The 9,678-nt window shown below is 43.1% G+C and overlaps 1 non-coding gene across 1 annotated transcript; it reads right to left on the minus strand.

Moving 5' to 3' along the window:
• Positions 1-3,208: 3,208 nt before the first annotated feature.
• On the minus strand, positions 3,209-3,280 carry TRNAT-UGU (transfer RNA threonine (anticodon UGU)). The gene has a single exon. It is a non-coding gene; the product is annotated as a tRNA-Thr (tRNA).
• Between the last annotated feature and the right edge of the window lie 6,398 nt (positions 3,281-9,678).

A 9,678-nucleotide genomic window follows, 5' to 3' on the forward strand; every position in this document is an offset into this window, starting at 1 on the left:
CACACCCTTCCACGCCTTACACGGTTTTGATAAAGTGTTGCCGTATGACATAATAGCGTCCCCTCCTTCATGTCCAGCGGTCCAGAGATCAGTTGTAGCGGAAAAATATCGCACGACTCAATTGATTCATCAAAGGATCAAGGAAAATCTAGGTGAAGCCACTACAACCTTCACGAACTAGGCTGATAAATCCGCGAAACCATCAAAGGTACGTGGCTCCCGGACTCTTGGTAATGGTGCAAGAATTTAACACTAGAAGTGATGTTCCTAAACTTGACCCAAAATTTTCTGGTCCCTATAGAGTCTTAGCTCATTTAAAGGGACATAAGTTTAGGGTTCGACATCTAAATACAGGTGACATTCCTGAAGAACATGAGGACCACTTGAAAGTTTTACAGTATTGTGAACATGATCATCCCGGTACCACAACAGACAACACTCCTCAAATCCCAAACAATGTCACCCAACCAATTTCTACCACTGTTCAGACTGTCCCCACACCACAACCGACCACCCTCACAACACCACCACAGACACATCAGTATTCATTAAGACCTCACCTTTAAGAAGTTCCTAAGTTTATCATTTTGCACGCTCTTCCTTCTCATGTCCTTATGGTGTCTTCCTATATATGACACCATGGCAGTACCAGGCGCCCTTCTCACGACTCCCCGCCAGGTCCGCCTCGTGAGGGACACAGTTAGCTGGGCCTGGAGGGTCTACCCTACACTTACGATTATTTAGTAAAACTAATGGAGGCCGTACCTCGTTTACGGTCTACCCTACTCAAGTTTTACACCAGTGCGTCCATCAGAAACTCTAGTGTTGCTCCTCCTCCAACTTTGTTAAACCAGTGGACCTGGAAATTGAATAGTACCTGTGTGATTCTGTATGACATAATACAAGACATTGAATCTCCAGTAAATACTAATGCCAGGATGAACACGAAAAAGCAAAGGAGAAGCAAGAGGGGGTCTACTTAATTTTGTAAGGTCCCTCCAATCACATTTGTTTGGTATTGCTATTCAGGAAGAACTTAATTCAGTTAGGAATCAGGTCAGATCCTTACAATTTCAACAACTTCTTAACAACAGGTATATTAAGGCTAAAGCTAAGATCTTAAAACAACATTCTAAATATTTGAATGACATAATGTTAACTGTTAATAACTTGACACAACATGTAGCACTACTGTCAAAGTCTCTTAATCCCATATATGCTATAGTGACTATTTCCACATATGTTGATAATTTATATACCCAGATCACTTACCATGCACATTATTTCACTGGCTTATTGGAAGATGTTAATAATCTAGTAAACCAAGTTGTCACACCATCATTTTTTCCCTTCTCGGAACTCACACGTATCATTAAACAAGCGATGACGATATTCGGTTGCACCCCAGCTCTCCCTCTGCATCACATGGCCAGTTATTACTCCTTACTAACGGTTGATGTGATCTACGAAGCGGTCATTATCCACCTACCATTCAATGACTCCAATACTTACAGCCTTGTGAACGTAATACCATTCTCTTTTAATTATACAAAAGGGTCGCAAAAAACTATCGTCCTTGCTGATAACATGAACTTTCTATTATAAAATATTTATTCCTCATTGATTGCACATCTCTCCATGGATGATTTAGCATTGTGCCATAAACCATTGTTTGACAACTTGATTTGCACCCTCACCCCCATACCTTGGTTTTCCATAATTTACAAACAAATTCATGTAAGTACCAACTACTTTTCGGGCATCAACAAAATGTTCTTTTTTCTTGTTCCTTTAAGGAAATTGTTGTTAATGAACCTTGGATTGAAAGTATGGACCAGTATCACGTACTGTTTTTCCCAGACCCACAAAATGTTCTTCTTCATTGCCCACCTAATCATCCCAAATCTTATTTATTTCTGGGACACATTCAGTTAGGACAACAATATACTCTTATCAGTTTCAGTTTCAAATTGTTCGGCACTCATGATCATTATTTGGGACAAATTGATGGAACTATCCCGAGTTTAGGACGAATTCCCCAAAACATCAACTTACCAATCATCGATGAAGTAAAGATCCAACATCCTCCATCTATGGTTCAGAACGATCTAGATTCTACAATAGATGTTCTGGCTTTTGTAACTTTTAAGTACGCTTCTCATATATCTGGAATTTCAATTGTTTCATTGTCTATTGCACTTATATTTTTGTTGGTAGTATTTATGTTAAATTGTCGTCTACGACATAGGGCATTTAATGAAGAATTCCCTACGCCCACATTGGACGTTCAGAAGGTAGTTGCAGCAGCACTTCCTTATTTAAAGAGAAATCTAACTCCGTAATAATATGTATTCAATAAGTTGTTTGAATTTTTGATTTTTTTTTCATTTCATTTGCATACTGATTTTGTATACACCATACATAATTTCCACGTATATATCTTTATGAATCTCTAATAATTGTAAAGTGTGTTATCTATCTTCTCAAGCATACTAGTTGATATAGGAATAACTCTTGTAAATACCTACAATTTGCTTATTTCTGTACCCTTATATTCAGTATTATTTCATGTATAACCATAACTTATCATGGCTGGCAGGAGCTTGAGCCAGGTTGTGGCCGAGCAAAATGTAAGACTCACGCACACTAACATTAATTTTTCATTAGGTATTTGTTGTTATCATTTTACTGTGAGTTACATAGAGTTAGATGCATGTTGCCACGGGCTCACTGTTCCCACGGGCTACTGTTAATCAGGATGTTTGAACACGTAAGAGCTGATCTGTTATTTGAACACGTTGTTGAATGGGTGTTGACGGACTCCCATATAACCCCTGCCAGTGTGACCTGAGGGGACACACTGGCCAGCATCGTCACACTGTTCACTAGAGTGTGTCGTAGTGTGTCATAAGACTATAGCCCAGAGTACTACAGATGGACGTACACGTTTTGTTGTAATAAATCTACAAAGGCCGCCTGATCTTCATTGAGTAACACAGACGAAGAAGACCTGATTTCCTTCCTCTCAACTCAACCTTACATTTGTGATGGTAGCGCGGGTGGGTGGGTGGGTGGGTGGGTGGGTCATCTGGTCCGCCATTATTGTATTTCATTTTGTTATATCGATATTTGAGGTAGTATGTTGCCAGCTGCACTACCACTTCTACTCATCAATAATTATCACAACAGCAGCCACTAAAGACATTGTTGCCTCCTGTGAGAATCGAACTCACGACCCCTGGTTTACAAGACCAGTGCTCTGCCCCTGAGCTAAGGAGGCGCATGTTGGCACAGCAACACGGCGGGCGGCCAGTGGCCATAACTCATCATGCAACCCACACCTGGCTTGGCTCCTGCTGGTGGTGGTGATGGTGGTGGTGATGGTGGTGGTGATGGTGGTGGTGATGGTGATGGTGGTGGTGGTGATGGTGGTGGTGGTGATGGTGGTGATGGTGGTGGTGATGGTGATGGTGGTGGTGGTGATGGTGGTGGGGGTGATTGTGAGGGTGGTGGTGATGGTGATGGTGGGGGTGGGGGTGGTGGGGGTGGTGGGGGTGGTGGGGGTGGTAGTGGTGGTGATGGTGGTGGTGGTGGTGATGGTGGTGGTGGTGGTGATGGTGGTGGTGGTGATGGTGGTGGGGGTGATTGTGAGGGTGGTGGTGATGGTGATGGTGGGGGGTGGGGGTGGTGGGGGTGGTAGTGGTGGTGATGGTGGTGGTGGTGGTGGTGATGGTGGTGGTGATGGTGGTGGTGATGGTGGTGGTGGTGGTGGTGATGGTGGTGGTGGTGGTGATGGTGATGGTGGTGATGGTGGTGATGGTGGTGGTGGTGGTGGTGATGGTGATGGTGATGGTGGTGATGGTGGTGATGGTGGTGGTGGTGATGGTGGTGGTGGTGGTGATGGTGGTGGTGATGGTGGTGATGGTGGTGGGGGTGATGGTGAGGGTGGTGGTGATGGTGATGGTGGTGGTGGGGGTGGTGGTGATGGTGGTGGTGGGGGTGGTGGGGGTGGTAGTGGTGGTGATGGTGGTAGTGGTGGGGTTGGTGGTGATGGTTGTGGTGGGGGTGATGGTGGGGGTGATGGTGGGGGTGATGGTGGTGATGGTGGGGTTGGTGGTGGTGGTGGTGATGGTGGTGGTGGTGGTGATGGTGGTGGGGGTGATGGTGGTGTTGGCGGTGGTGGTGGTGGAGGAGGTTATGTTGGTGGTGATGGTGGTGTTGGCGGTGGTGGTGGTGGAGGAGGTTATGTTGGTGATGGTGGCGCTTCCGAGACGTGAACTTTAGATCAGGGTGACCTACTTTTGGTGGGATGCTGAAGCGTTCGTCAATATGCCTCGTCGTATGAAGTTACATGCAACATGGGCTGAGAACCGTAGTGGGAGGTCAAGCTTTCCCCAGGTGTGAGCAGCAGCAGGTGTACCACGTGCACACGTGTGGAGGCTGAGGCCACAAGTGGTCTTCCTCTACCTCGTAGAGGCCAACCAACAAGCGGGAGGGAAGGAAGGTGATGTAGATAACGTGTAGCTCTTGTACTCTGCTGTAGCGAAGATGTTTAGTCCAAACTGGAAAATATAGATCATGTCTGGAGACAGAGAGGACTGGCCTCCGCGTCTGGAGACAGAGTGGACTGGCCTCCTCGTCTGAAGACAGAGTGGACTGGCCTCCGCGTCTGAAGACAGAGTGGACTGGCCCCCGCGTCTGAAGACAGAGTGGACTGGCCTCCGCGTCTGAAGACAGAGTGGACTGGCCTCCGCGTCTGGAGACGGAGTGGACTGGCCTCCGCGTCTGACGACAGAGTGGACTGGCCTCCGCGTCTGAAGACAGAGTGGACTGGCCTCCGCGTCTGGAGACGGAGTGGACTGGCCTCCGCGTCTGAAGACAGAGTGGACTGGCCTCCGCGTCTGAAGACAGAGTGGACTGGCCTCCGCGTCTGGAGACGGAGTGGACTGGCCTCCGCGTCTGGAGACGGAGTCTACTGGTTACAATACCATGAAGCACATTTTCTATGAATTATCACCTTCAAGTTAGTTAAGTTTACCCTAACCATTCATCATGTACATTATGTATCATGTATCACCTTCAAGTTAGTTAAGTTTACCCTAACCATTCATCATGTACATTATCTATCATGTATCACCTCAAGTTAGTTAAGTTTACCCTAACCATTCATCATGTACATTATGTATCATGTATCACCTTCAAGTTAGTTAAGTTTACCCTAACCATTCATCATGTACATTATGTATCATGTATCACCTTCAAGTTAGTTAAGTTTACCCTAACCATTCATCATGTACATTATGTATCATGTATCACCTTCAAGTTAGTTAAGTTTACCCTAACCATTCATCATGTACATTATGTATCATGTATCACCTCCAAGTTAGTTAAGTTTACCCTAACCATTCATCATGTACATTATGTATCATGTATCACCTTCAAGTTAGTTAAGTTTACCCTAACCATTCATCATGTACATTATGTATCATGTATCACCTTCAAGTTAGTTAAGTTTACCCTAACCATTCATCATGTACATTATGTATCATGTATCACCTTCAAGTTAGTTAAGTTTACCCTAACCATTCATCATGTACATTATGTATCATGTATCACCTTCAAGTTAGTTAAGTTTACCCTAACCATTCATCATGTACATTATCTATCATGTATCACCTTCAAGTTAGTTAAGTTTACCCTAACCATTCATCATGTACATTATGTATCATGTATCACCTTCAAGTTAGTTAAGTTTACCCTAACCATTCATCATGTACATTATCTATCATGTATCACCTTCAAGTTAGTTAAGTTTACCCTAACCATTCATCATGTACATTATCTATCATGTATCACCTTCAAGTTAGTTAAGTTTACCCTAACTTAACCGTCACGTCCATACACGTTTTCGTTTACTATCATGGGTAAGATGGCGCTAGTTAGTGGCGGTTTTCGACACCTCTATATCATCACTGGTAATGTGGGGTAGTTACGCTTCACTAATACATTCCCTTCAAACTTCAGATTAGTTTTACCAAAGCACTGACGTCTGCTGCACGTGGCCAGTGTGTGTGTGTGTGTGTGTGTGTGTGTACCATTGTTTTAACCCGAGTTTCCCCAGTGTTACCTGAGTGTAAAGTTGTGTAAACTGTTGACATACTTGTGAGTACGAGAACATTGGCTGACGACATTCCGAAATGATGTGGATGTGGCTGACGTCCATACACACGTTCAGACAAGTGTAAACATTCAGTTGTTGATGGTGTGGGGGATCAGAGTCGTGCGTCACAAGAAGCAGCGCTGAGTGGAAGCCAAATATCACGTCAGCCACAATGACGATGAACCGTGAAGGATTTGTTGTTGAAGTTATAGACAGACAGATGTGTGGAGGGTCGTGATGAACGACACCTGCCGGTTATAGACAGACAGATGTGTGGAGGGTCGTGATGAACGACACCTGCCGGTTATAGACAGACAGATGTGTGGAGGGTCGTGATGAACAACACCTGCCGGTTATAGACAGACAGATGTGTGGAGGGTCGTGATGAACAACACCTGCCGGTTATAGACAGACAGATGTGTGGAGGGTCGTGATGAACGACACCTGCCGGTTATAGACAGACAGATGTGTGGAGGGTCGTGATGAACGACACCTGCCGATCCACTACTGACCTAAGTAAGTTGTATAACTATCACCATAGCTTTATTATAATTCAATTTTCATGATGATTATAGGCAATTTGACTGAATAGTTACATTTTCTATAGTTTATGTAGAAGTTATGTATTTCTTTACGTATGAATGTTAAAAGATATATTTTCTTTATATCGTGATTGTTTACAGAAATATTATTTCTATAATTTTGTTTCAAAGAAGATCCATCAAAGGTGTGCGTTGTATTGACCCTAATGTTATTACGAGATGTTCATAATGACCAGCGTCATCAATATGGTGGAGGTGTAGTCTTGTTCGAGACATCATGGTGACTACATACAGTGAAGGTTTCCTGCCTGATGATGGCCAGTAAAGGTTTGGTCGCTGCCTCATGACACACCACGTCCCTGTACACGAAATAGAGGAAGGAGGTCGTGCGTCGTGGTGTGAGCTGCCCACGACCTGTGTTAGAGACGATGTGTTCCACGACTGGTGGAGAGTGAGCAGAGTTAGTGGAGGTAATGTGTGGTGAAGTAAGTTATCACACACTGACTCACACACACGACTATCCACGACTGGTGGAGAGTGAGCAGAGTTAGTGAAGGTAATGTGTGGTGAAATAAGTTATCACACACTGACTCACACACGACTATCCACGACTGGTGGAGAGTGAGCAGAGTTAGTGGAGGTAATGTGTGGTGAAGTAAGTTATCACACACTGACTCACACACGACTAGCAACAGTGAGGAACGTATATATGCTTCACCTTTGTCTTGTGTGTGTGTGTGTGTGTGTGTGTGTGTGTGTGTGTGTGTGTGAGGCAGGGAGCCATATTGTGTGTAAACCAATTCGTCGAAGTAGATTGTCGTGGAATGAAGCATCGACGCCAAACTAAAGTGTTCCTTTACGACATTTGTTCTAGCTAATGCCAGACGATTATAGTCAACTTGCATGGCCCATATATGGCTCGTCAAAGCTTCACATTAAGACTTTTATTCATGCTAACTAACGCTAGATGATTTTATATAGGTTTTTGTGGGGCGAATATGTGGCTCGTCAAAATAAAGTTTCACAATGAGAATTTTCCTCTGGCTAATTGTGTGGGCTACATGGGTCTTCATAGTAAAGCTTCACTTTGGGAACTTTATTCCGGTCGAAGCCAGACGATTTTATTCATCTTTAGGGGGATGTATAGGTCATCAAAGTAAAGCTTCACTCTGCGAATTTTATTCTGACCAATGCCATACAATATTTTGCAGATTTTCTGGGCTCAGCGGGCTATGGAAATAAAGCTTCACTTTGGAAATTATATTTTATCGACGACACATTTTCATATTCATCTTCTGCGTTGTCCACTGGTCATCATGCTAAAGATTCACTTTGGGTTATATTTTGGCCGATGCCAGATTATATTATTTATCATTTATGGCCTCCAAGAATCATGAAAAATAATGCTTCACTTTCCGAATTTTATTCTGGAGGACAAATTACGATTTTATTCAGCACATGTTGGCTACATCAGAGTAAAGTTTCACTTTGGAACTTTCATTCAAACGAACGCCACACGATTTTGTTCAGCTTTTGAGGGGCCCCAGGTGGTGAAACTGCAGCATCTCTTTGGATTCTTAATTGGATTTTACGGTGCACACGGGTCATCGAACTTGAAACTTCCCTTTACGATCTTTTTGGTCTGGTTCACGTCTGACCAAAATATTTTGATCTTGTTTTGAGGGACTCACAAATCATCAAACTTTAACCTTTACTCTGGAAGTTTTCTTCATCATGAGAGGACTACGTCATATGAAACTTGTTTACATAAATCAATGTTCCTTGTCTACATACTTTTGTAGAAGTCAGTTACTTTTATGCATTATAATTTCCTTACCCTAAGCTTCAGGTTGATATCTGTAATACACGTAAGAGACAAACATGTTTAATGATGAATAATTTGACAGATCATGAAAGTGCCAAGTTAAACTAGAGAGTTACCAAAACCTTTGTGGATGTTGTCAAGTTAAATCATTAACTCCGTCTTGCCGGCTTGCCACTGGTCTCGTATAAGAAGTTATCAGATTTTTCCCCAATGATCAATGAATCATCAGCCATCAGCAGTTTGAACCTTTTATAATGCTCATAGTTGAATAAGGCTCAAGCATGATGATGCTTTATGTAAAGCCGTATTGTTGAGTAAAAGGAATATTGCCTTATCTTAACCTTAGGAGAAACATGAAGGACAAGTTGTGGGTCATTTTATCCTTCGTCTTTAACAAAGATCACTTGTGTAAGACCTTCCACTAATTATCACGTTCGTGTTGACTGAACTTGTCATGTAGTTATGTAGTCATGTGAGTGTGAAGGTACGGAGGCAGATCACTTAATGATGACAATAAACAAGGGATGATGGAGACCATGGAATTCAAAACATTCACTGAAGGAAGCGTTGATACGAGTATTTCACTGCCAGAAAATGTTGCAAGTGACCCTTTGTGTTCAAGCCTTCCAGTGTAGTGTAAACATAAAGTCAGTGTTAAGATGATTTAGTCAAAATAATGGTCAAGACATGACCAACCTGAAGGCAGCGGTCTGGACATAAGCGTCAGCCACAGTCCGGTAACACTGGTCAACAAGGATTTGGTCCCATGGAAGAAAACATTTGTTTCTTATGTATTTTTTTTGCTGGACGATGAAGCCAAATGTTTTCAGAATTTCTCTGTCAGCCATAATTTTGTTGTTGTTCCAGCATACTCGCATATCATTACGTACAGGACATATGTGCCGGTGATCTACCGAGCAATTAAAACAAACAGTTTAACATACACAGTTATTTTTATTGTTTGTAAAAGTTACTCTGAGCATGCGCAAGAGGTAAAGCTTACTCTGAACATGCGCAAGAGATAAAGCTTGCTCTGAACATGCGCTAGGGTGAAGTTTACTCTGAGCATGTGCTTGAGGTGAAGCTTACTCTGAGCATGCGCAAGAGGTAAAGCTTGCTCTGAGCACGCGCTAGGGTGAAGTTTACTTCAA

This window comes from Panulirus ornatus, chromosome 42 (assembly GCF_036320965.1).
Source record: "Panulirus ornatus isolate Po-2019 chromosome 42, ASM3632096v1, whole genome shotgun sequence".
Classification (NCBI taxonomy): domain Eukaryota; kingdom Metazoa; phylum Arthropoda; class Malacostraca; order Decapoda; family Palinuridae; genus Panulirus; species Panulirus ornatus.